This window comes from Balaenoptera acutorostrata, chromosome 21 (assembly GCF_949987535.1).
Source record: "Balaenoptera acutorostrata chromosome 21, mBalAcu1.1, whole genome shotgun sequence".
Classification (NCBI taxonomy): domain Eukaryota; kingdom Metazoa; phylum Chordata; class Mammalia; order Artiodactyla; family Balaenopteridae; genus Balaenoptera; species Balaenoptera acutorostrata.
In genome coordinates this window covers 12969274-12997216 of record NC_080084.1, presented here as the reverse complement: position 1 = coordinate 12997216, position 27943 = coordinate 12969274, and the positions used below count along the sequence as shown (strand labels likewise).

Below are 27943 nucleotides of genomic sequence, written 5' to 3'. Positions count from 1 at the left end.
GGTTCTCATTCCTGGATCTTAGAAAGTGGGTATTTGCACCACCTTTGCAATTGCCATGCTCGCTGCGGGAGAGGCTTCTCTATGAGAGCAAGCGGGTAAGCAAGACCCTTTCTGGGCCTTAACAGGGTTCTGTTAGTTTCTGCCCACAATCTGGTGGTGATGCTGGTGGTGTGTGTGTGTGTGTGTGTGTGTGTGTGTGTGTAAAATTATATATACATATAAAATAGCTATATAGAAAAATAAATAGATAAATATATATGTGTATATAATAGTTATATATATTTATATATATAAAGTAGTACTATATATGATAACTCTGTAGATGGTAAAATTATGTATATTACATATATGTATATATAATAGCTATATAAAAATAAACATATATAAGTAGATACATTTATTTATGTACATATAATAGCTATATATAAGTTATATATATAATATATATAAAGTAGTATTATATATGATAATTCTGTAGATGGTAAAATTATATATATTACATATATATGTGTATATAATAGCTATATATTAATATATTAAATATATGTATATACATATTTATATATGTATATATAATAGCTATGTATAAATATATAAAAAATATATAAATAGATACATATTTATATATGTATATATACTAGCTCTATATATTTGTATATATTTATTAGATAGTACTATATATAATAACACTGTAGATGTGACTTGTTGTTGTTGTTACTTGTTTCCAAGATAGGTTGTGACAAATGCTACACTAGTGGTAGCAGTGAAGGGCCCCGGGCCACAGGTGAGTTGGTTGGCAGTGCTTGGAGGAAGAGGAGTGCAGCTGGCAGGAAGGGCACCTCGGGCAGAGGGAGGGGCCCGAGCAAAGGCGCTTATCCAGACAGCTCGCATCCTGGGCAAAGTGATGGAGGGCAGTGCAGGAGCACGGATAGAGCTGTGGCCTCTGGCCCCGGGTTCCTGTCCCCTCCGCGTCACCTCAGGGCCTTCCAAACCACTGAGCTGATAGCAATTCATTTGTCTTGAAGGACAAACTCCATGCCCTTGCTTTACTCTAATGCTGCATTCTTTGGGTGTCAGATTCCAAACAGCCCAGGAATGGTGCAGCTCTGTCCACACGTGGCTTTTTGAGAGGCTGATCGTAACCTTTTGGGTCCCTGGGTAGCTCACCTCTGCGGTTGTTTGGCCCATTTGCTATAAATGACTATCTCTAGCATTTGGTTAATTATGTGATTACAGCACCCAGTGACAAGGAGAAAATTAAAAACCCGTGCTGCATTTTCTATAACACTTTATTGCTCTATGCAAAAGAGGGCAAAGGCAATTTAGCTGAGCTGCGGTGAGCAAGAGCTGTTTCCTTTCCCTCATTTCGGCCCCTCTCTCCTCTTGCCCTGGGGAGAAGTTGTGTTCGCAGTTGACTAAAGCAGGGAAGAGAGCAGGTGTGGAAGAAAACATAAATTACCATTATCCCTGACAATTCTGGGCAGTGCCCCCCACAGAGAAGGTGCTCAGCCAGACATTTCCCCTCCTAATTTCAATAAAGGCCAGGAAGTTGTGGGCTTTGGGTTGAGTGCATTACACTGTGTAGAACACAGGTTCAGCCTGGGCTCTGCATTTGATCTTTATTTCTTTATGTTCACCTGTTGTGATTGTGCCTCCTTAGAAAAACCAAAGAGACACAGATCAGGATGCACTGCTAATATGCAAAGACCACATTTCTTAGAGCCGAGAGACCCGAGTTTGCTTCCTAACTCTGCCACCTGCCTGGTGTCTGATGTTGGGCCAGTGCTTACTCTCTCTAAGCTTTGGTTTCCTCACTTATAAAATGGAGAGTTTTAAGATGCACTTTTTTTTTTCTCACATTTTACCATCTCTGAAATCAGGATGCCCTTGTAACAGATGGTGTCTGGGCAGGTGTCAAAGTTTAACTGACCTAATTTTTTTCTTTTTTAGTGTTCCATAAAATAATATTGGGTCTTAGAATTGGCATTTTAGGCTTGACGAATTAAGATACTGTGTAGTCTCATAGGGATCTGAAGAGGAAATAGATGTAATCCACGTGGCTCCCTATAATATTGTAAGACTCTGAGGATATGAATTCTAATTCTGGCACCTTGGTGTCACCTAGGCAAGTTATTCAAACTTGACTCTCTCATCTGGACAGTAGAATAATCCCCCAAATCTCCTTAAGAATTATCATAAGGCAGTCTAGGACTGAAGAAGTAAACAAGGATTAGAAGGCAATATTATCTGTACCGTCTCTACCTTCAACAAATGTTTGTGGATATGCAAAGATTCATGGAGGATAGAAAGATAAAGAAAAGCTGGTCTCAGATGGGGCTTATGGTTTGTGGGTGGAGGTGGCATATCTGGACGCAATAATATTAATATACTATGTACTATTAATACACTAATATTAATAATACGAATCCAAGGTGGAATGGGATACATGTGGTAATTGAAGTACAAAAAGCATTGTGAATAGAAGAGAGAATTTCAGCAGGCAAATGCAGGAAATAGAACATTGGCTTTGAATCTTGAACTATGTCTAGGGTTTGAAAATGCAGAAATGAAGGAAATGGACAATGAAACATACTAGAAAAGAGTAGGGTGTGCTCAAGAGGTGACATGCGACCTAGTTTGACTCTAGTGTTTGGGGGCTTGAGGGACACGTAAGAGGACACGACAGCAACTCTGTAAGTGGCGCCACTGTCAGCCTGCTTGCTCAAGCCAAGCACTTCGAAGTCATCTCTGACGTCGGCTTTCACTCTTCTTTTTCCTCTGCCTCTCTCACGTGTGATCCAAGAGTACATTTTGGTGATCTACATCCCCGACATACCAAGACTCAGTTCATCTCTCTCTGTCTCTCTTGCTTCCACTCTGGTCCAAGCCACAATCATCTCTCACTTGAACTTGACCTCAGCTTCCAACTGGGCTCGCAGCTTCATCCCTTGCCCCACTGCCACCCCTTGTAACTGACCCACTTAAATTGAATATCACATTAGTTTGCGTCCTTGCTTAAAATCTACTAATGGCTTCTCATCAGACATGGAGTAAAAATCCAGATTTCTCCCCTTGCCTGCAAGGCCTCAGTGGTCCACGCATGTCCCCTCCCCACCCTCATCTTACACTGCTCTTCCCCATGTATCAGATAACCTGCCCTCTGTGGTCTTCTTCATGGTTCCGCCAGGTCTTTGTCTTGGCTGGGTCCTTTATTTGACACCCTTACCCCCTAGAGGGTCACATGGCTTGCCCTTTGTTATTCACATCTCAGCTTAAATGTCAGTTGCTCTGACGCTGTAGCAAAACTCCCCTGCCATCCTCTGTCACTCAGCTTCCTTTTTCTTCACAGCATTTATCACCATTTGAAATTTTTGCTTGCTTGCTTAATTTATCTCCCTTCTACTATTGTATATGAAACTAGGAATCTTCTTTTTAAAATTTCTCTTTGACATTAAAAAGATTGAAATATAGTTGATATATGATATTATATAAGTTATAGGGGTACAATACAGTGACTCACAATTTTTAAAGGTTATTCTTCATATATAGTTATTTTAAAACATTTGCTGTATTCCTTGTGTTGTACAACATATCCTTGTAGCTTATCTATTTATTTATTTTTTTGTTTTTTGGCCACGCCATGTGGCTTGTGGGATCTTAGTTCCCCGACCAGGGATTGAACCCGTGCCCCCTGTAGTGGAAGTTCCACGGAGTCCTAACCACTGGACGGCCAGGGAATTCCCGACATACCCTCGTAGCTTATCTTACACTTCATGAAGCTAGAAATCTTGACGGTCTTGTTTCCCCAGTATCTCTCGTGTCCGGAACAGTGCCTGACACTTACTAGATATGTATTGAATAAATAAGCAAGCCTGGAACGGAGGTGGAGGTTGGGTTTTGGAGTGCTTGGTGCTATGCTAAGGAGTCTGGACTCCGCTTAATAATCAAGAGGAGAAGCATTGCAAATCTTTCAGCAGGGGATTAACACAATTAGAATTAAACTTTAGGAGTATTAGCTAGCGGCAGGATGAAAGATGAATTAGGAAGGAGACTAGAAGTAAGAGGTTACTTAGGAAACCAGACCTCAAGTACTAGACTACTTGACTTTTTCTAAACTATTTGTTGATTTTCTGCCTTCTTTCTTTAGCCTTGTGCACAAGAAATAGTATTTGGATGCTCATATAATCCCCTGGGCATAAACCATTACAGCATCTATCACTTTCAGATGTCCTTCTTTGTACTCATTTGTTTCCTCCTCCTTTCCTCCCATCACTAGGCTCTGGCCTCATCGAGGCTGTGGACCATGTCTTGTTTTTCTCTTGCTCTCAGAGTCTGACACAATGTAAGGCACATGGCAAGTGCTTAATACATGTTTGTGGAGTGAACAGATGTGAACAGTAAACACCTTCAAGTGTTTGTGGAAGGCTATTATCCTGACTCATTTCAGGTTGGTCAATAGGCAAAAGCCTTTCTTGTTGCAGAAATCTAGAAATGAAGGCTTTAACGACTTGGGAGGCTGAGGTACAGAGATAAAAGAATGATGAGTGAAAAGATGATGAGATTTTATTTTAGTCTCTTCTCTAGACTTTGACCTATTACAGAGTTTTTCAGGTCATAAATGAAGAAGAGATGTTTAGATCATTTCTAGGAGTGCTGAGAAGGTGTCTGTGGTCATAATTCAGTATGTTTTATTTTGGGGAATGAGAAATCCTGTTTTCATTTCATTTGTTGTTTCTAAGCTCTGAAGATTGCCAATTAGCCCTTGCCCTCACTGGATGCCTCTGTAAATTTTTAAAATTCATGGTCCTTGAAAAAACAAAGCAAACAGCCCTATTATTTTTTTCTGCACTTTTGTATCTTTTTTATAGCCTGCTTTTTTTTTTTTTCAGGCCACGCCATGTGGCATGTGGGATCTTAGTTCCCCGACCAGGGATCGAACCCGGGCCCCCTGGGGTGGGAGTGCAGAGTCTTAACCACTGGACTGCCAGGTAAGTCCCTATAGCCTGCTTTATATTATGGTTATTCTTTGGTGAGTCTTCTCTGCTAGATGGGGTGAGTCTTCTCTGCTAGATTATTTTAAAAAATTAATTAATTTATTATTTGTTTTTGGTTGCATTGGGTCTTTGTTGCTGTGCTCGGGCTTTCTGTAGTTGCAGCGAGCCAGGGCTACTCTTCGTGGAGGTGCGCAGGCTTCTTGTTGTGGTGGCTTCTCTTGTTGTGGAGCACGGGCTCTAGTTGTGCGGGTTTCAGTAGTTGTGGCACACAGGCTCAGTAGTTGTGGCTTGTGGGCTCTAGAGCACAGGCTCAGTAGTTGTGGTGCACGGGCTTAGTTGCTCTGCGGCATGTGGGATCATCCCAGACCAGGGCTCGAACCGGTGTCCCCTGAATAGGCAGGTGGGTTCTTAACCACTGCGCCACCAGGGAAGCCCTCTGCTAGATTTTTAAGGCAGGCACTGTGCTCATTCATTTCTTAGCATGGAGCCAGGTACATGGAAGGGGCTTAATTGATGCAGATTCTATTGAATTTATTATAATTGTTCATTAAGAACCAGAGAAGGGACTGTTTAGCTTTTTGTCAGTCCCCACAGAAACTAGGAGTTCATGTCATGTTTTTTCATCTTTGTTAGAGCTGAAAACATTTGTACATTGCCTTCAGATAATTCACAAAAATTGTATATACCTGTTGTATGGGTCTATCTATCATCTATGTATGTAAGTACGTATGTATATATGTTTCTGTCCATTTTCTATCTGTCTATCTCTATCTATCTATCTACCTATGTATCTATCTATCTACCTATCTATCTACCTATCTATAATGTATGTATGTACATATTGATCATCTATATATGTAAGTATGTATGTATCTATTATCTATCATCTATGTATGTATGTAGTATGTATCTATTATCTATCATCTATCTATCTATCTATCTATCTATCTATCTATCTATCTACCTATCTACCAATCTATCTATCTATATCTATCTGAGTCTAACAATACAGACGTCTCTCTCACATTAGATAGCTGTTCAGAAACTGGGTGGTATCTGTGGTATGAAGATTGCCCTTGAAAGACCTCTATTGATGTCTTTTTGACATTTTTGCATTATTTTGCAGCTTCCGGGGTGTGGGCAGGAGGGATTTCCTGAGTCTTTGTCAACGATGACTTCTGTGGAGTTTTCCTAAGGGGAGGACTCTGTCTGAGGTGGTGAGCAGAATCAGAGCTTACAGCGATTCTTCCTTGAAGAGCGGGTAGCTGCAAAGCCTCTCTGTGGTCTTGGGCTGAACTTGAGCTGTACAGATGTATTTAGCCCTGGCGTAGGCACTCAGAACCCCAGGAGATGTTGGTTCTGAATCCCGAGGGGGCCTTGGAAATCCCTAATGGGATTGCTGGAGCTGCCATCACTGGCACATTTATCCCCAAAGGTCTGATTCTCTAGACTCAGTCCGAGCTTGGTCAGGCAGCCCCCTTCTTGTTCCCCTTAACTCAAGAGGAAATCAGCGAACTGGGAATGGGAAGGCCAACTTCCAAACAGCAGCTTGGTAGGACCTGTGAAACATAGGCAGGTACTGGTGGCAAACGGTCTTCTTGGCTGCCGGACTGCGGTCATGCTGGAAATCAGGATTCAGTCCATACATCCAGGTAGACATCCAAGTTACTTTACTCCATGGGCCCTAGTTTCTTTTTGGGTTTTGATTTTAAGTCTAGGTTTCACAGAGCTAATTAAAAAAATCATAGTATTGATGTATGTATGTATGGAGCCCGGAGAAGAGAAACCTGAGGCCTTGGGGAAATGCATCAGAGTGAGGCCGGGAGATAGTTAGTGCCCTTAAAAGCTTCACAAAGGTGGCCCCAGCAGTTAAAAGGAACCCCTGTGAGCTAGCCCCGAGCCAGCCATCTTCAAATGATAACCTGGGAGGGAAAATTTCCAACAACCTCCATTGGCAGCTGACAGTTACTGATTTCCAGAGGAAGCCATGGCACTAGGTAAAACTGGCCACAGAGAAGAGTATTATACAGAATGGTACCTGTAAGAATGAACAAGTTACTGATCCTCTCAAGATAGATCAGTATAAAAGATTTTTACATAAGTGGTCACATCAATGATGGAGAAAAATGATTACAGTCAAATGAACTAAATAGATTCTGGAGATGGAAGAGAGAGGACTTTGGGATGAATAGGCACCATGCCCACAAGCCAGGCCAGGTGATGATTTCTTGGCTTCTGGGTTATTTTCTAACCTGGGGCACTGAAGGGGGGAGGGTGTTAGCCACAAAGTTCCTACTGCAGAGGTAAAAACCATCAATTTATTCTTCTTGCCAATGGACCACCTGTAGAGATGACCTAGAGGGCATGATAGATAGCTCCTTCTTGTCTGGCAGGGGGGAGGTTAGGGACAGTTCTGCACAGAGGCAGAAGAATGGCCATACCATCCTGTGGCTGCAGGTCCCTCGAAGAGGTCGGGAGCCCTCAGCGTGGATGAAGAGGCAGCTGCAAGGCATCGCCCAGGGAGACGGTCTTGAGACTGTAGTTATGGGTCTAGCTGGTAGATTCCTTGGTGTGCGCCCAGCACAGGCACTCACTACCTGTGGGACCTGGCAAGTATTTCCTGTTTTGGTGCCTTGGATTCCTTACCTGTCAAGTGGGGATAATAAAGGTACCTCCTGCATAGGCTTTTGCTGGGGAAAAAACCCACTAAGTATTATTATAGAGCAGGTGTCCACAGACTATAGCCGGTGGGCTAAATCCAGCAAGCCACCTGTTTTTGTAAATAAAGCTTGATTGGACCTCCGCCACACCCATTCGTTTCCTGTTGTCTGCGGCTGCTTTCAGGCCACAACGGCAGAGCTGAGTAGTTGTGACAGACGCCATACATCCCACAAAGCCTAACATATTTATTCTCTGGCCCTTACAGAAAAAGTTTCCCGACCTCTGTTAGAAGCATAAAAATCAGGAGGAACAACTATGAAAGAGAATTTGCAAAGTGTCTTAGCGTTGGTTGATAAGAAGACTAGGGGTGGGGTACATGTGGGGAGGTGGGGTTTGACTCACAACCTTAAGTTTTCCAAAATGTGTGTGTGTCAGTCATATTTAGAATGCAGCCCTGTGGTATTTTCCACTGCATCTCATGCGCAGGGTTACGCTGCCTGCCTGCCAGCGCACCAGGCTTTATCCCCTGCCAGGGAAGTGTGTTGGCTGTTTCTACTTGGCCTCTCTTTTGACCTTTGGGCTTTCTACCCATCCTTCTCTGATCGTGGAACACAGTTGTATGTTGGGATCTCAGGATGGTAGGAATGAGATGCCAGAACAGGAGACACAGGACTGCATTTTTGTTTATTGTGTTTGAGTTAACGTGTTTCCATGAACTCCCTTCAGGCAGAAGGGAGTCTGCAGCCTCATAAAAAAAAAAATCAGTGTACTTTCCTAGTGATCAGAGATTTGGGCTCACTCAGGGGAATGCTCAGAAAATGCTTTGAATTTGAAGCCTGATGGGGCAGGACCAGGCTTTGTGGTATAATTGGAAGAATTCATATAAACCAGCTTTAACTGAAACATCCCTGTTCCCTCTCAGGGGCTGAAGCCTGAGGGTTGATACCTAATAGGCTTCAGGAATCATCCTGAAGCACCCTTAGGAAGGAGATCTGGGTTTTGATGGTATTTATAATATGCTGTTACCTGGGGGAGCTGACTCCCAAACTAACAAATGCATTTGAAGGATTAGGGTCTTAGAATCACAAAATGACAGGGACAGCAAGGCCCTAGAGACCATCCAACTGCATCCTCTTCAGGAGGCAGAAGAGACCCAGAAATGAGATGAGACCAATCCAAAGTCATACTGTCAGCCACAAACCAATACTCCGACATGAAAGAAGGTGATATGAAAGGTCTGACTCAGTGGGACCCCCAGACCTCTAGGCTGTTTTGACATTTTTATTAGGAGATTTGTGAGTGGTTTTCTATACCTATATTTATATGTGTTTAGGTCAAATAGGTTAACTTGAATGTCAGGTTTTATTATTTTGGTTAGAAATATATTAACCTAGTGTGTTAACACTGGTTCTTGTCTGCAACTAGAAAACTCTGGTTGGCATTATATATATGTTTATATATATACATATAAATCAGAGCTTATTACTGTGCAAATATATAATAGATATCATATAGTATATTTATAATTCAGTTGGAGAACTAATTCTATCCAGAAAATGCAGTGGATTTGATAGATACAATATTTCTAAGTATGGCATCTATTAGGTGATGGCTAATAAGAGGGTTTCCCAGTAGGGAAATAATTTGGGACCACTGATCTAGACCAGGGTCAACAAACTATAGCTGGCAGGCCAAACTTGTTTTTGCAAGTAAAAATTTATTAGAACCCAGACACACTCACTGTACTGTCTGTGATTGCTCTCCTAATAGCAGCGGAGATGAGAAGTTACACAGAGACCACATAGCCCCCCAGAGCCTAAAATGGTTGCCTTCTGGCCCATTACAGAAAAAGCCTGTAGACCTCTGACCTGGTCTGCCCTCTCATTTCTCATATCCCGTGAGGACACTAGCCTGGGAGGTAGAGTGACCTGCCCTGGGTCCTGTGGCTGCACCGGGCAGAGCCTGAACGGAAACCATCTTTTCTGTTTCCCTCTTTGTGCTTCTGGGCCTACATCACAGGGTACCGCCCACACCTGCTCAAGGTTCTGCTTCTCCAGTTACCATCCATTTACCTCAGGAGGAAATGGGTCCTATGAAGAGTAAGGTTTTGAAAAGGGAAAGGGAGGGAAAGGTCTGGAACATGGTGACTCTTGGGGTCCAGGGAGGTCACAGTGGGAGATTTGGGCAGGGTCCACAGTAAGAGGGAATTCATAGTTAGGTGTGGTCAACTTCTTCAACTTAACGTTTTTAGTTTTTCTGCTGTAGGAGGCTTAGGTCCCTGTCTTTACAGAGCATGTATTATGTGCCAAGCCCTGGCTATGTCTTTGTAAGGGTATGTCATCAATTCTTATGACAAACATATGGGGTAGGGGGTATTTTTCTTCCTATTTCAGAGGATGAGACAGAGTCACAGAGATGTAAAGTCACATGGCCACTATCACGGAGCTGGAACATGGTAGGGCTGGGGTTTGGACCTGTGAAGATAAACTCTAGGGCTAGCCTCATCTTAATAGCCCCTTGTATACAACATTCTTGCTTCTTTTCTGATGCTGGGCCTGTCGTAATGTGGAGAAGCACTTATTTCTTCTTTGGGAAAAAAAAGCAGAATTTACATTTATATTAACTCTAGTTTCCTTCTCTGTGACTCAGCGCAGAGAATCTTTCTTACAGGGTTCTGTTTTCTTCCAGGATGAAGCTGCTCATCCTTCAGACACCGCATACAGAAGAAGCAACTAATAATAATAATAATGCTTACCTCCTGTTTACAGGACCCCTTTCCATATAATTTACTCCAAGAGACCAGGATGCTCCAAGACAGAGAAAGAATAAGATTAATTTCTAGGGAAGGAAGTTCTGTCACTGAATCCAAATTATAATTTGAAAATAATAAACAAATCCAAATGGAATTATCTTTGAAACTGTCTTTAGTGTGACTAGAAAGGAAATCATCTTTAGAAAAATAACGGTTAACATTTTACTTATTTATTTATTTATTTTTGGCTGCCTTGGGTCTTCGTTGCTGCACGCGGGCTTTCTCTAGTTGTGGCGAACAGGGGCTACTCTCCGTTGCGGTGGACGGGCTTCTCATTACGGTAGCTTCTCTTGTTGTGGAACACGGGCTCTAGAGTGCAGGCTCAGTAGTTGTGGCACATGGGCTCAGTAGTTGTGGCACTCGGGCTCTAGAGCGCAGGCTCAGTAGTTGTGCACGCAGGTTCAGTAGTTGTGGCGCACGGGCTTAGTTGCTCCGTGGCATGTGGGATCTTCCTGGACCAGGGCTCAAACCCGTGTCCCCTGCATTGGCAGGTGGATTCTTAACCACTGCACCACCAGGGAAGTCCCGACAACCAATATTTTTTTAGAAACGTTTTTTTTTGTAAATCACTAGAGACTCATAGAAAGTTACAAGAAAAGAAAAATATATATATACAGGGAAGACCTGTTTTTCCCGAATGGTAACATCTTGCATAGCTAGAGTATAATATAAAAACCAGGAAATTGACATTGGTACAAACGTCCACCCACAAAACTTATTCAGATTTCAGTAGTTTGACATATACTCATTTGTGTGCATATATGTATAGTTCTTTGCAATTTTATCACATGTGTACATTTGTGTAGCCATGACTGCAATCAAGATATGAATTGTTTCATCACCACCAGGCTCCCTTGTGCAACTGCTTTATAACCACCCCATGGCCCCTCTCAACCATGTCTCTGTTATCTCTCTGTATAATATTGTTATTTCAAGACTCACGTTAAATGCAGTCATGCAGTATTTAGCCTTCTGGGACTGATTTTCTTTTTCCCTTTTTTTTTTTTTTGGCCACACTGCGGGGCTTGCGGGATCTTAGTTCCCGACCAGGGATTGAACCAGGGCCCTCTGCAGTGAAAGCACTGAGTCCTAACCACTGGACCACCAGGGAATTCTCCGAGGCTGATTTTTTTAACTCAGCAGAATGCCCTTGAGATCCATCTAAGTTGTTACATGTGTCAGTGGTTCATTCCTTTTTATGGCTGTGTAGTATTCCATGGTGAGGATGTACCACTCTTTGTTTAACAATTCACCCGTTGAAGGACATTTTAGTTGTTTCCAGTTTGTTTGACTATTATAAATAAAGCTTCTATGTACATTCAAGTACAGGTTTTTTTTTTGACATAAATTTTCATTTCTGGAACTTCCCTAGTGGTCCAGTGGTTAAGACTCCACGCTTCCAATGCAGGGGGCATGGGTTCGATCCCTGGTTGGGGAACTAAGATCCAAAATGCTGTGTGGTATGGCCAAATAATTTTTTTTTTTTTCATTTCTCTGGATGAATGCACAGGAGTACCATGTTGGGTCATACAGTAAGGACATGCTTAGTTTCTAAGAATCTGCCAAATTGCTTTCCAGAGTAGCTGAACCATGTTACAGTGTATGAGTGACCCCATTTCTCTACATCTTCACCAGCATTAGGTGTTATCACTATTTTTCATTTTAACAGTTCTAATACGTGCATAATGATATATTATTATGGTTTTAATTTGCATTTCCCTAATGGCTAATAATGTTGATTATGCTTTCATGTGCTTTTTTGTCATCTGTATATCCTTTTCAGTGAAATGTCTATTCATGTGTGATGCTTATTATCTAATTGGATCATTTGTTTTTTATTGCTGAGTTTTGAGAGTCTTTTATATACTTTATATCTGAGTCCATTGTTGAATATGTAGTGTAGTGTGTATTTTCTCCCACTCTGTGGCTTGTCTTGTCATTTTCTTCACAGGTAGTTTTTTTTTTCAGAGTAAAATTTTTTATTTTCATGAAGTTCAATTTTATCAGTTTTTCCTTTTATGGATTGTGCTTTTGGTGTCAAATGAAATGATCTTTTACTGGAAGGTGGGAGTTGGCTGGGAGTAGTGAGAGGGCAAGAACAAGGGGGTTAATGATAAAGCACTAAAAGTCTAAGTGACCTTTTTATTCTCCTTGCATGAAGGGTGGTCTTGGGTCTTGTTTTAGCATCAAGCCATCAGGGGATTGCGAGTCAAGCCCTCGGCATGCCACGAGGCTTCAGGGAAGGAGACAGAGGCGGGGTGTCAGTGGTGTGGGCTCAGAAAAAAATCCTCAAGAGCCAAGAGCTATCTCTGAGAATTAATGGACTGCTTTCCTCCAGCCTAGTCAAATAATCCAGCTCATTTCATGTGAGATAAATTACAGGACCTCGTCACCCTGGCTCCTAGGGGAGGACACTTCTGTGATTCATGGCGCTCGCCCCCTGGGAGCCCAAGGCGGCAGAGGACCTGCCTTGCTGACTGATGACTTGTGGCTCTGTGACCTCGCCACAGGGCTGCTATTCAAGGAGACGGGGTGGGGTGGGAAGCGTGTGCTGGGGAGGATTTCAAATGAAGTCACTGCTCCCGGCACAGACTGAGTGCCAGCCACCCAAGAAGGACAGTCTTTAGGACTACTGTCAAGTTATACCCAGCATCACTATCTAGTGTTCTGAGGGGCCTGGCCTGACTCAAGCAAATGTCCCAAACAGTCAGCGTTCAGCTTCGTGGTGCTTGGCGTTTGTGGGTGGTTGTGTTGTTTGCTGCTGTTGCATATGCGTTCAGTGTGTGGAGGGTTGTTTTGCAAGGGAGTGGAGAATGCTGGGCGTATGCCAGTATGAATGGGGCTGGCAGAAATGGAATGGATCGTGATCTTGTGGGCACAAGGGATTCTACCAAGTGGCATGTGTGTCTGGTCCTTTGAACAATGGAGAGGAATGGAAATTAACCACAGAGCAGCTTCCTGCCACCACTGCCCCTTTAAACCTCTTCACAGCAGCTGGTTTTCTTGCCGCTAGGTAACAACTCAGGTATCTGCTGACTTTTCTGGTCACTCGGAGGTAGTATAAAATCCAACAATTCTTTTCAGTAACTAACAGCCTAGTTTCAGAAAGTAGAATGCCTACTGCCTGATAGTAACCTGTAGGTCAATTCTAACTCACAGTTAAGACTTCTCCCCTTCCTCCAGCCCTAGCCAAGTCTAAGAGAGAAGCCTATAGCAGATGAAGAGGGCTGTGGTCAGCTCCTCCTACATTTCCTTCTCCTACATTCCTGCTTTCCTGCATTTCCTACATTTTCCGTTTGACTCCCTGTTATTTCTGACCCTTCCAGGTTAGAGATGAGAGGCCAGATGGAGGTGACCAGGGGAGCAGAATATTATTTAATGGACACCGTAGGGAGATGGCTTCAAGCTCTCTAAGCTTGACAGATATTTAAAATAGAATCCTTCTGGCTTCTGGTACTCTGGTTGGTTCTTTCTGGCTTCTGGTACTCTGGTTGGTTCTTTCTGGCTTCTGGTACTCTGGTTGGTTCTTTCTGGCTTCTGGTACTCTGGTTGGTTCTTTGGACATGCTTCACCTCCCAGCTGCTGGAGGTCTCTCACCAGCTGTCTCCTGACTGCAGCTGGAGATACCTGTATTCTGGCCGGTCACTTATTTCTTCTACAGCCCTTGGGAATTTGGCAATACCTTCAGCTAGCATCTCTCTAGTACAGTGCCTGAATGGGGGTGATTTTGTCTTCCAGGGCACATTTGGCAATATCTGGAAACACTTTCGCTTGTCACAACTATCGGCGTCTAGTAGATAGTGACCAAGAATGCTACTAAGTATCATACAAGGCATAGGACAGTCCCACACAACAAAGAATGATCCATCCCCAAATGTCAATAGTACCAAGGCTGAGCAACCCAACTCTAGCACAAGGAAAACTCTCATACATCCTTTGAGCTCACACATCCTGGGCTTGCAGGTGGCTATTGCTGGAGTCCGTCTCCTTCAGCTTACCTGTCACCAGCCAGCCAGCACATCCCTCGCCTGAATCCCCCAAACTGCAGTTCTCTGCGTGGTCCTGCTGAAATCCGGCTTCCTTGGCTTGGGGGTGGGGCACACAGTACAACTTTTTTCAGAGGAATTTTCCTAATAAATCTCTCCTCTTCCACTTTTACTCCCTTGCTGTGGGTGATGGACTTAGGAGTTATCTAACTGAGTATTATAAAATTTATCAGCTATTTATTGTCGCAAGAATTCTGTGTCACAACCTCAGAACCTCCATGGTGTACAACAATGTGCATATTTATTGCCTGTGTCCTTCGTGTGGTCGACTAGGGTTCTGTTAATCTGAACTTGCTCATATATCTGGGGGTCAACTGGCCATTTCCCGATCTGGGCTGGGGCTTGGTTGGGGCGATTGCCCTATGTGTCTTTCATCCTCCGGAAGGCTTGCTTGGACACGTTCCCATGGCAATGACAGAGGAGCAAGAGTGTGGGCAAGTTCAATTAGCTTTTTAAGCCTCTGCTTGTGTCGTGCTTGTGTCATATTTGCTAATACCCCAATCACCAAACCTAGTCACATAGCCAGGTCTAGAAGTCCAGAGTCAGCGTGGCAGAGCACAGGAAGGCAAAGTGGATGGATACAAGAAGGGGTGAAAGATTGGAGACATTGATGCCAGAGATCTATCCCACTTCCTTTCAAATTTCTACAATGTATTCACTTAAGAATGTGGCATCTCTTAGCTTCAAGGCTCAGCTGAAACATACACAGGAAGATTCTCATATTAACATACAATAAACACATACGTATGTTTATCTCACCCACTGTTGTACGTATAGTTGGCATGCAACGGATATCATTGCCTTTATTGCAAAAAATAAAGAAAATAAATGAATGAATGGGTGAGTAGATGAATGAGATGGGAGCAGCTTGACAGCCAGCATCTGAGGAGGCAAAAACCTACTAGCTCTATCTGACCCGGCCTCTCTCAGCCGCTTGTTACCACGTCCCCAAGAAACACAGGTTATAAACCCATACCCGATCTCACACCTTCAAATCAGGGAAATAAAAAGTAGAAACTTTTCAGGAAAAAGACAAGAAACTCCAGAGGTATAGGAAAGAAATGTTAGGATTTCTTTGAATTCAGAGAGGCACCAAAGCGGAAAAGCTCAGTAAGACAGGGTTGGACTTACCCGCACCTGTCTTTTCTTCTTCTTTTCTCCTTTCTCTGTTATGTAGCAATCTCAGACATTTATTGGGAGCTAAATATGTGTAAGGCACTGACATACCAGTTTCACAAGCGTTATTTCCTTACAACAACTTGGAGAGGCCTGTATGATGCTTATTTTACTACAGAGGAAACTGAGGCTTGGAGAGAGGTTACAGAACTTGTTTAATCTCACAGAGCTGGTAACGAGTAAAATAAAAAAAAGTTGAATTCAAGTCTGTCTGTCATTTAATCACTGTATTTTTCTGCCTCATACCTTAAGTTTGGGTTTGCTTTGTTTGAAAAAAAGAAATCTCAAGCCATACTTTGTTCATACTTTCCTCTATTTTGGTGGAAGAAATGGGTTGATTCATTTCAAGCACTGAGAAAGCTTTACCCCTTCAAACATCAGCCCTTCACCCCATACGTCTATCACCCAGAGATGTGTTTTCTTTGCCTCCTCTGGGCCACTTAATTACATTCTCTCTTCTTTAGGAGGAAAGCTGACATGTAATTATTTCCACGATTAGCACTCTTGTGCAGCTAATTGTAATTATGCCTTATAATCACAGTTATAATCATCAATTACTCATTGCTGCTTCATTTGAATGTTTTCCTTTATCCCAGCTTCACAAAGTTGATGGAGGTAATGTGCCTGCTTACACACACACACACACACACACACACACACACACACACACACTTATAAATCATGCATGGTCATTATTTGGTCTTCTCTGTTCTCACCTTTGTTCTTGTCCCAAATTTCATTACAGTATTTCACTGGCCACTGCCCAGCTGGTATTGCCTCTCGTTTCTGGCTTGGCTTGCTTTAAGCACCTTCTATTGACCCTACAGGTGAGGGAGAGATTCTTACCCTAGAATTTGGGGGATGGCTAAACACATGACACCGGACACTGGGCAGGTGAGATGGACAGCAGTTGATTAATCACATATACTCACAGCCCTGGGGAGGGGAACACTGGGCCATGCCAGGCCTACCCAGCAGTTGTCCTTGGGAGCAGAGTGAACAACCAGGGGCTGTAGGAGGCTGACTTTCTAGTATCAAGAGATTGGGGTGTCCCTGGAAGGAAGTGATTGGCTTAAATCATTCTGTGCCTGCTTCCCATGATAGGGAGGGCCCTTTGGCTGTGGGGCTTTACCTGTGGGAGCATAATGGCGAGTGGAACTTGCAGTTAGGCTATTCAAGAATTTCACCAGGTATCAAGGCAGCACATAATATTGGTCTTATTTCAGGCCTTAGACCACACCACTCCCACCTAGAAGTGGGAACAGGGTTGCTGTAGAAAAAGAGGTTATAAGCCCGGGCCCTGGTGGTGGACAGTGCAGGTTTGAGCTTCAATACTTTGATCATGGGAAAATTCCTTAACATTCCTGTGTCCTGATTTCCCCACCTGCAAACGGGAGTGATTCTGCATGTACTTCATCAGGTCGTTGCAAATATTACTCCTGTTCTGTCTTGTCTATAAAGCACTTAGCTCCGTGCCTACCCCACTGCACTGCTCCAAACATGTATCTAGTCTTCAGGACAAGATGTCTCCAGTTTTGATCTTCCAGTGAGTTCTCTAGGGTCTAGAGGACAACTACACTTTCTCTATTTCTTTCATTTCTAAGATGCTTGAGGAAAATGATGCTGCTAATAGAGTTCTAAGATTGCAGAACTCAAATTCTAGTGCCAGGGGCTTCCCTGGTGATGCAGTGGTTGAGAATCTGCCTGCCAATGCAGGGGACACGGGTTCGAGCCCTTGTCTGGGAAGATCCCACATGCCGCGGAGCAACTAGGCCTGTGAGCCACAATTACTGAGCCTGAGTGTCTGGAGCCTGTGCTCCGCAACAAGAGAGGCCGCGATAGTGAGAGACCCGCGCACCGCGATGAAGAGTGGCCCCCACTTGCCGCAACTAGAGAAAGTCCTCGCACAGAAACGAAGACCCAACACAGCCATAAATGAATAAATTAAAAAAAAAAATTCTAGTGCCAGGCTGCACAGTCCTCATAAAGAAGAACCATGTGTGGTCTAGGGACCTCGTGCATCTCTCCTTGTCACCATCAGATTATTTAAATATCACTAGTAAGCACCACACACCATTCAATATTCCTTAAATATTCTTTGGCCTGGGCTGCAGCCTGAACAACTTTGAGACCCTCAATCCACTACCGTTTTCCAAGAGCTTCAAGACACATGGAGATGAACCACCAGGCAGCCTGGATATTGTTTTGTTTTGCAGGCATCACTGCCTGCTTCAGGGATGCCTCGTCATACTCCCTGAGTATCGAAAGCTCTAAATCCATTAATCCGTTCGATTCTTCAAGTCCTGGATGGCATCTTCCCATCAAACTTTCCCTTTTCTCCTAAGACATGATACTGCCCTTTTCTAAATGCCTCTATTCATGGTCTGTTCCAATCTTGGACACTTATCTATATCATTGCAGTGTCTTGTGTTGCTGATTATATTTTTATAAAAGCAAACCTCATCTGTCCACTTAAGATGTGAGTCTGGCACAGAATGGGCACTGGTTGTACTGCTGCTAATTAACCTTCCAAAAACTGTGTGTGAGATGATCTCTGTGTTCCAAGCCCTGGTGGGATTGTGTAGATGGTCCCAGAGGAGGAACAGGGCCCGAGGTTGTTGACAGGCAGAATCTCCTGGGTCTTATTTTTGGTCCCGCTGCTGATGCTGTACTTGGCTTTTGCCATCTGATAGAGGGAAGCTGATTCTGGGCTTTGTCATCATTTCTGGTCTCAAATCAGAGTCAAACAGAAAAGGACCCTGATCCTGGAGAGTTTAGTAGCAGGTTTGCTGTGAAATTGCCCTTTGGGAAAGCTGAGAGAAGTAAGAGAAACTAATACTGAGTGTCTTCTATGTTAGTCACATGACAGACATTACCCCCCCAAAAATGGCATCTCTGCATTACAATCATAGAGCACACATGTGGCAGGTTGGATTCTCCAAGAAGCAGCCTCTGAGATGGAGATTGTCAAGTGGGAAATTGACTAGGGAAATTTATTAGGGTTTAACACCTGAGTGGGGGCAGGAGGGTGGGGAAGGGAGGAAGCAGGCATTGGGTGGAGGGAGAAGCTGGGCTGCGGTGTAGTCACCACAAAGCCCTCAGCAAGCCCATGGGAAGTTCTAGAGCTGGGATCAGGGGCCCAGGCCTTTGTAACCTCAGCCAGCAGTCACTGCATGTGTGTTGTCTCTGGGAAGGGATGCAATTTGGGGCAAAGCAAGGTGGCTCTCTTTCTTCAAGGGCAATTCCCAAAGAGGGATGACAGCTGCGGGCAGCACCCACAGACGTTGAGGAAACGAGTCATTGACTTCTGAAGGGGGGATTTCATGGTGCAGCATGGCACTCAGCACACATTTCTGAAGTCCGTGGAGCCTGTGCTCTTCATCTCTGAGAAATGCTTCTCACTCATCCTGGCAGGTCCCAGTGGCCATGTTGTCTTCTGACACCATTCTCCTGACCTTAGGTGAATGGACCAGGCATGGATCCTGGATCAAGTTGGGCCAATCAACTGTTCTGCCCCAGGGACAGATACACTGGATACCAGTTGGTTGGAGTGGTGGCCTTCGTTTTATGCCATATGCACAGAGGTGCTGAGAAAGCCAGTCTGTAAAGAGACACAGATGTGATAGCTCATGGGGTCAAAAGGAGGTGAAGGGACAGACTGTCTGGATTCCTGAGGACTTTGTGTTTCCTGGTGCTCTTTGCCCGTGAGGCCTGATTGAACTTCCTGTTCTTGGGTTCTGTATTAAAAAAGCCTGGTGTTCTCTTATTTCCCATCTCCTTTTCCTCAAGTCAAAGAGGGCTTCTGTTACTTCCAAAAAAAAAAAAGAAAGAAAGAAAGAAAGAAAAAAAAAGAGCACTGATTAAGACCACAGATGATGAAATTGAGGTTCAGAGAGGTCAAGGAACTTATCACCAAATCACAGCAAATTAGTGACAGAATAATGATTCAAATTCAGTTTTTTCTTTATTTCCAACAGAAAAATTTCTTTTCTACTATACAGTGTAACACATTTAAAGTTAACCAAAATGAAATCCAAGGTTTGGGATTATTATATTCATCTACATATGTTTTATCTTTTAAGGTTTTAAAGTACATTCACATGCATCATTTCATTAGATTTGATCAATACGGAGAACTTGGGTGTAGACAGAGCAGATACAATAATCTCCATTTTGCAGATAAGGAATCTGAGCCCAGGGCCAAAGTCCAAGATAGAGAGAGAGAGACTGAATTTTGTAGGTGGGTCCAGTTGAGCCTAGAAGTATCTCTCTTTGATGCCAGTATATTCAGTTTTGGCCTCAACAGTTGGCTCAAAAGGGACAGAAGCCAAAAGGCTGTGTTAGGTGCTGGCTTCTGTGGAATCAGAGTTGGGTGGAGCTTTCTGGCTGAAGGATCATAAGATGCTGAAAACTGGAAGGAAAAAGAAAAGTCAGGATCCTAATCCTGTAGAGATCAGGGACAAACACCGAATCCTGGGATTGGAGGGGGTCCCTTGATTCTCATAGATCCAAGAGTCTAAAGAGGAGATTGGAGCAAAGCCCCAGGAGACTCCTGGGTCTGTGTAGCTCCCTGTCTGCTGTGGGGTTGGCCGTGACCATGAAGATGAGCTTGAAGAACGAGAAGCTGGGAGACGGTTTACTCAAGAGCATCGTGTGACAGAGACTGGCTGGTCCTGTGTACATTTTCCCAGTCAGTGGCAAGTTCTTTTTCAGAATGAGGCCATGTATAAATAAATATCGAACCAATAAGGGAAGAAAGAGTGCTTCTGGCTGATGTGAATTTAATATAATCAGCCCCACTTCTTAGACTCTGAGCTATTTTATCTTTGGAGTCTTGAAAACAGATCTAATATAAACCATGACTACTTTGAACTCTGTAAGTTATAAGATAGGCATAGAACTGCCGGTTTCTTCCTGATAATTTTCCGCTAGTTATCTCATTCTCTACATATTCAGGATATACCTTTGGGGATTGAGTGCCAGCCTTCTGTTGCCGAATTACAATTGGTACATGTGGATGCTCCTTGTCATTGGTTACCAAATTCCTACCCGTGTCTCCCTGTTGGAGAGTCTGGTGAGCAGAGTAACCATGGTTACCTGGCTGGGTGGATCATCTTATTCTAATATTTCCATGTCCAGTCCTTATTCTTAAGGTTGACCCAATAACAACTGCCGATGAGGGAGCAGTGGTTGTCTGAAAGTTAAATGGATTTTTCTGGGGTCTATGATGGAATCTGGCACACAATTTTTTGAGAAGGTATTGATAAATAAGCAACTTTAAGAGACACAAGAGGGAATTCCCTGGCAGTCCAATGGTTAGGACTCTGCGCTCTCACTGCCGAGGGCCCAGCCAAAAGAACAAAAAAAAAGAGAGAGAGAGAGAGATACCAGAGAGGTGGTAGTGTGTGTGCCTGTGCCTGAGTGTGTGATGGACGGAGATGAGGATTCTGTGGGTATGGTGGACACAGAGTGCTAAAATGGCTTTGTTAGTCAATGATTTCATCCTTTTTTTTTTCCTCTTTATTTTTTCCTCTGATAGAACTCTGACTAGATTTTCATACAAATTATGCCAAGTTAATTATTTCATTCTTTTCAACTAAACAAGGACAGTTAGGAAAATTACTTCTGTGGTCCTAGATTTCACTGAAACTTGGATTCAGACCATGTTTCTTACCTCACCTCTAACAAAGGGCGCTGGCGGGAGGTGGGGAAGGGCAAGATTAGAGCTGCAAAATGATTCTGTTTCTTATTCTGAGGAAGCCAGACTCCTTTGCAGATGAATAAATAAAGAACAGTCCTCCAACTCTGAGGTGACTGCTTTCTTAATAAAACTTACAGGAATATATACACTTCTTACTTTTGATAAATTTTTTTTTGCAAAATTAGAGAAGAGTAGAAAAAGGAACAAAAATTCTTGCACCCAAATTCCACCTCTCAGACTTCTTCCATCACATTAAGTGTTCATCCTTCTATTCATAGACACTGTACATATAGACAGAGAGAAAGGAATAATCCCATAAGATAGGATAGACCAATATGTTGCTTTTTGCACAACGTTTTAACTTTAGTTTTATATGACGTCAACAGAAGAAAAAGAAACAAGTGAATTTTTAGGCGTTGCTGAACTTACATAAATGTTTTTTCACCTCAAGAGTTTTTAGGTTTTGAAAAGATCTTGTTAAGGCTATGAGCAAAGACTAGGAAAAAAATTAGGAAATGGAAACCCTCTTGTGTGTTTTATAACTTGATGCTTCCATTTTTGACAGTATTGAGTGTCTCCTTGCTATGAAGATGAAGAAATTAGCACTTTGAACAGCTTTCTGCATCTCCTCTTTCCTCCCAGACTCCCAACTACTATTTTTACTGTGTCAATGTTTATAACATTTACATTCTATTCTGTAACCATAATTTTGGCACTTATTGAGTTTAAGTTCTGTGTTTAAGAACTTTCAAATTCCAAAGATGGTAACACATATCTCAATGACATTCCTTCTCCCACCCAACATCTGAGTTCTCTCTCCAGGAGCCAAGCCCTGTCCAGATCCATCTAGTTTTTCTGTGGCCTTTCATTTCTCTCCTGGGTGGGATTCATGGTTGCCTGGACCAAAAGACATCTTCTTTCTTGGTTTATTCCACGTATTTTGGGGAATATTTACTCAACTAACTTCCTGGGGACACCTTGTTTTATGAGACTAGACTCTAAAAATGTTTGTGGGTTACTGCATTTGGCAAAATCTGAAGGTTGACAACAAACACAGGTACAGATTTTAAAACCCCGGCATGATTGTTTGAGAAGGTGAGACATTCTTCTATTTAAAAAAAGCCTTTTATTTTCTTTAAAGTAAAACATGTCCTTTATATATAATTTAGGAAATAGAGATAAACAAAAAGCAAACAATGAATCTCTCCCACAATTCGACCACCCAGAGATAAGAATTGCTAAAAATTGTAGTAATTAGGTTATTTTGTATTCTTATAATCTCCTTCTGTATTCACAGAAAAATACTTATTTATCTTTAAAAATAGAGATATGATTATACTATAATATTGTTTGTAGTCTGATGTTTTAAAACTCAGTGTTATTGGGAAATATCTTAATTGCATTTTCATTTATTGTTTTAAATAAGTGTAGCCTTTTAAAACCAATTCAGAAAATGTCAGAATCAGGATGATCTGAAATAACATTACCATCAAGTAATACAATACTTTTATTTTAAATAGGTCTAAGGATTTTACCTATATCATTACATTTATTAAACACACACACACACACACACACCCACCCTCAAAAGCATGGAATAGGGAGGAGACATTTGTAACCTGTTCAATTTTTTTTCTTTTCTTCTGAACACAATAATTGAGACAGATAATGATTTGTATAGAGATGGTAATTGTGACGGTTAATTTTATACATCAACTTGACGGGGATGTAGGGAGCCCATATTAAACGTTATTTCTGGGTGTGTCTGTGAGGGCGTTTCAGATGAGATTAGAGTTTGAATCAGTAAAGTGGATGACTTTCCCCAATATGGGTGGGTATCATCCAACCTATTAAAGACCTGAATAGAACAAAACGGCTAGGAAAGGGAGAGTTCTCCGCAGGGAAAACATTTCCTGATCTTTCCGAAAAGCTACATATCTCAAAGGTACAGTGATAGCCAGGAAAAGCTTTTTATATTCCATCTGCCTCAGTTTCATCATTGTCTAGTGAAAGTCTGAATCAGTGGTATGAGGTCATATTTTCATGTAAATTCATTTCACTGACCATTCAATCCCCTACAATAATAGTTATAATTTTCTTCAGTTGGTCTGCAGTTGGTTGAAGACCCCTTGGAGTAAGTCTGAGGTCCTCAGGTAGAGGGACTTCTGCTGAGATGGCCAGAGCCACATAGAGAGTCCAGGCACCTTTCTCCACTTAAAGCCAACTGCCCAGGTCAAAGGAAGTATCAAGAAACAAATGAGAGAATGGCTGGATTAGTTTGCTAGGGCTGCCATAACAAAGGACAGCAAACAATGTGGCTTAAAACAACAGAAATGTATTCTCTTACAGTTTTGGAGGCTAGAAATCCAAAATCAAGGTATCGGCAGGGACGTGTTCCCTCTGAATCCTTCCTTGCCTCTTTCTAGCTTCTGGTGGTACCATCCATCCTTGATGTCCCTTGGCTTGCAGAGATGCAGAGCTCCAATCTCTGCCTCCATCTTCACAGGGCACCTTTCTATCTTCATGCCATCTTCTTATGAAGACCCCAGTCTGACTGAAATAAGGACCCACACTATTCCAGCATTACCTCCTCTTAACTAATTGTATCTGCAAAGGCCCTGAGTCCAAATAAGTCACACTCTGGGGTCCTGGGGGATTTAGGACTTCAACAGCTCTTTTTGTGGGACACAGTTCAACCCATGACCATGGCCGCTAAGATTTTAGCCTTGGATGCAAGGCTTTAAAAAGTAATGACAAATGTCACACAGCCAATACTATGCTTTTCTTTCTTTTGCCAAATCTACACTTGCCTGATGACAGCGAGGAAAAGGGCAAAGGAAATGATATGATATTTGGTTTCTTGAGAAATTGTGACCCTTGGAAGGTCTAGTTATTAGAGGTAGTTTTGAAAAATAACCACTGTGCCTATCATTAGTGTAACCTTTTAGAGTTTACAAGATGCTGTCACATACGTTGTCACTTTGATCCTGACAAGGATCCTGTGGGATGGACAGGGCAGGCATTGCCATTTCCTCCATTTTACAAAAGTGAAAGCAGGTTACACAGCTAATAAGTCGTGGTCTCTGACATCAGATTACTTTTTCACACCACCCACAGTGACTCAAATCTCTCTCTTCTCTGGCCCCTGTATTATATTTAGCAGGTATTAACAGGCATTTCCTTGGGCCACATCAGTCTAGGACAATTGTGGAGAAGCAGCAGAATAATAAACCCATCAATCCCTGGGAATGGCTGATAAACATTCTGTCCAGCTTTTTCAAGTGCCTAGGAGCTCCTGGATGGCTTTAGGGCTTTTTGTTCCTTCAGTAGATTTAACAGAAAGTCTATGCTTTCCTTCCAGTCTTTCGCTCCATGTGTGAGCAGTTATAAACACATGTTTATATAGGCAAAAAGAGAATCTTATGAAGAGAGGGTGCTTTTATTTATTTATTAATTTAATTTATTTTATTAAAAATTTGATTGGATTATAGTTGATTTACAATGTTGTGTTAGTTTCAGGTGTACAGCAAAGTAAATCAGTTATACGTATACATATATTCATTCTTTTTCAGATTCTTTTCTCATATAGGTTATCACAGAATGATGGGTAGAGCTCCCTGTGCTATACAGTAGGTCCCCGTTGGTCATCTATCCTATATATAGTAGTTTGTGTGTGTGTTCATCACAAGCTCCTGATTTATCCCTCCCCCCGACATTTCCCCTTTGGTAACCATAAGTTTGTTTTTGATATCTGTAAGTCTGTTTCTGTTTTGTAAATAAATTCATTTGTATCATTTTCTTAAATTAGATTCCACATATGAGTGATATCATATGATATTTGTCTTTCTCTGTCTGACTTCACTTGGTATGATCATCTCTAGGTCTATCCATGTTGCTGCAAATGGCATTATTTCATTCTTTTAAAAAATTTTTAAAATTTTTAAAATTTAATTTAACTTTATTTTTTTAATACAGCAGGTTCTTATTAGTTATCTATTTTATACATATTAGTTTATATATGTCAATCCCAATCTCCCAATTCATCCCACCCCCTCACCCCCGCTTTCCACCTTGGTGTCCATGTTTGTTCTCTACATCTGTGTCTCTATTTCTGCCTTGCAAACCAGTTTATCTGTACCATTTTTCTAGATTCTACATATATGCGTTAATATATGATATTTGTTTTTCTCTTTCTAACTTGCCTCACTCGGTATGACAGTCTCTAGGTCCAACCACGTCTCTACAAATGACCCAATTTTGTTCCTTTTTATGGCTGAGCAATATTCCATTGTATATATGTACCACATCTTCTTTATCCATTCCTCTGTTGATGGACATTTGGGTTGCTTCCATGTCTTAGCTATTGTAAATAGTGCTGCAATGAACACTGGGGTGCAAGGTTCTTTGGGGTGCAGTGTATCTTTTCGAATTATGGTTTTCTCTGGATATATGCCCAAGAGTGGGATTGCTATATCATATGGTAATTCTATTTTTAGTTTTTAAAGGAGCCTCCAGACTGTTCTCCATAGTGGTTGTACCAATTTACATTCCCACCAAGAGTGTAAGAGGGTTCGCTTTTCTCCACATGAGAGGGTGCTTTTAAAGGGAAGGGAGATTTAAGCTTTTTCTTACCTGGAGAAGGCTTATGATCCTCACTCACAGTTACCTATTTTTTAAAAAAAAATTTAAAAAATGTATTTATTTATTTTTGGCTGCGTTGGGTCTTCGTTGCTGTGCGTGGGCTTTTCTCTAGTTGCGGTGAGCGGGGGCTACTCTTCGTTGCGGTGCGCGGGCTTCTCATTGCGGTGGCTTCTCTCGTTGAGGAGCACGGCCTCCAGGTGCGCGGGCTTCAGTAGTTGTTGCTCCTGGGCTCTAGAGCGCAGGCTCAGTAGTTGTGGCACACGGGCTCAGTAGTTGTCAGGCACGGGCTTAGTTGCTCCGCGGCATGTGGGATCTTCCCGGACCAGGGATCAAACCCGTGTCACCTACATTGGCAGGCGGATTCTTAACCACTGCGCCACCAGGGAAGCCCAAATAAACATTTTACCAGTAATACATGTAGATGGAGCATACATCAAAACTACATAAAAAGTACACACTGAACAACCCTGATTCTCCTCATGCCTCCATTGCCTGTTTCCATCCTCTGCAAATAGGAACATATATTTTTATTTCCCCAACACCCTACCTTTTACACAAAAGGAAGCATACTATATACAGTCTTCTGAATCTTGCTTTTTTCATTCAGCAATGCATTTTGGAAGCCTTTGCATAACAGTGTATAGACAACTTCTTCATTCTGTGTTACACTGCACAGGAATCTATTATATGAATGACCATAAGTAACTTAAATAGTCCCCCATGGAAGAACCCCTGCATGTTCAAACTTGTTATCATAGACAATGCTGGAAAAAAATGTGTACACACACCAGTTAGTACATATGCAAATATATCTAGGACCAATTCCAAGAAATGAGGTACTGGGTCAAAGGATAAATGGATGAACTTTGAAAATGTTATGTTAAATGAAAGAAGTCTGACACAAAAGGGCCACATGTTGTCTAATTCCATTTATATGAAATGTTCAGAATAGGTAATTCCAAAGAAATCGACAGTAGTTTAGTGGTTGCCAGGGGTTGGAGGGAGGGGGGAATGGAGAGGTTCTGCTTATGGGTCTGGGCTTTCTTTTTGGGGTGATGAAAATGGTCTAAAATTACATAGTGATGATGGTTGCATGACTTTGTGAATATACTAAAGACTACTGAATTGTATACTTTTGCAAGATGAATTTTATGGTATGCGAATTATAGCTCAATAAAGCAGTGACAAAAAATAGTTAAGATCTTGGGGTGTCAGAGGGCAGGAATAGTTCCTTGATCAGGCTGTGCTCACGTTTCCAGAGAAATCCCCCAAGACAGGTAACGTGGAAGCACTGAGCCATGTCACTAAATTCCACTGCATTGCCTGGAGACCCCTGCCCTAAATTATCCTGAAGACTTTGCAGTACCAATTCAGAAAATTAATTCAAAACTGGAATTGGGAGAAATTCTCAGGAGGGAAGGTATGCATGTCACTGAGCCCCTTCTGACATGCTAGACAGACAGAATGAAGAATTGATCAGATGGAATGATTAGGAAGAGATGCCATCCCCCAAAGAATCCCATTTTGTTATTGCAGGCATCTTTGCTCATTATTCTGATGAAAGGTGTGAGCCTCTGCCTTTCTGTGCAGATGAATATGGACGTGGGGTGTCTGCTGGAAGATGAAAGCATGCCAGCTGGCTGGGGCAGATTATGGTACCTGGAGTTAGACTTAATCAGCGGCAAATACGATCATCCACGCTCCCTCTTGCTTGTTCCAGGTCGCCCCGAAGAGGCCACCAGCTGGTGTTTTGGGGATTGAGCTGATGAGATATTATTACCTGACAGTCTTCATTTTCAAAAATAAAAAGAGATTCAAATGAATGCAGGGATCCTTGTATGCATGATGTTTGGGCAACTGTGTATAGACTTTAAAGGGTAGGGAGTTGGAGAACGGAGGCGCTCATGGGCCA

At 42.4% G+C, this 27943-nt stretch overlaps 1 long non-coding RNA gene across 1 annotated transcript in view; it reads left to right on the top strand.

Moving 5' to 3' along the window:
- Positions 1–27943, top strand: part of LOC130706144 (uncharacterized) — a 108721-nt gene that overhangs the window by 34384 nt on the left and 46394 nt on the right. Inside the window, exon 2 of the long non-coding RNA XR_009006550.1 lies at positions 4890–4988. This is a non-coding gene — a long non-coding RNA (uncharacterized LOC130706144). The remainder of the gene's footprint in view (positions 1–4889; positions 4989–27943) is intronic.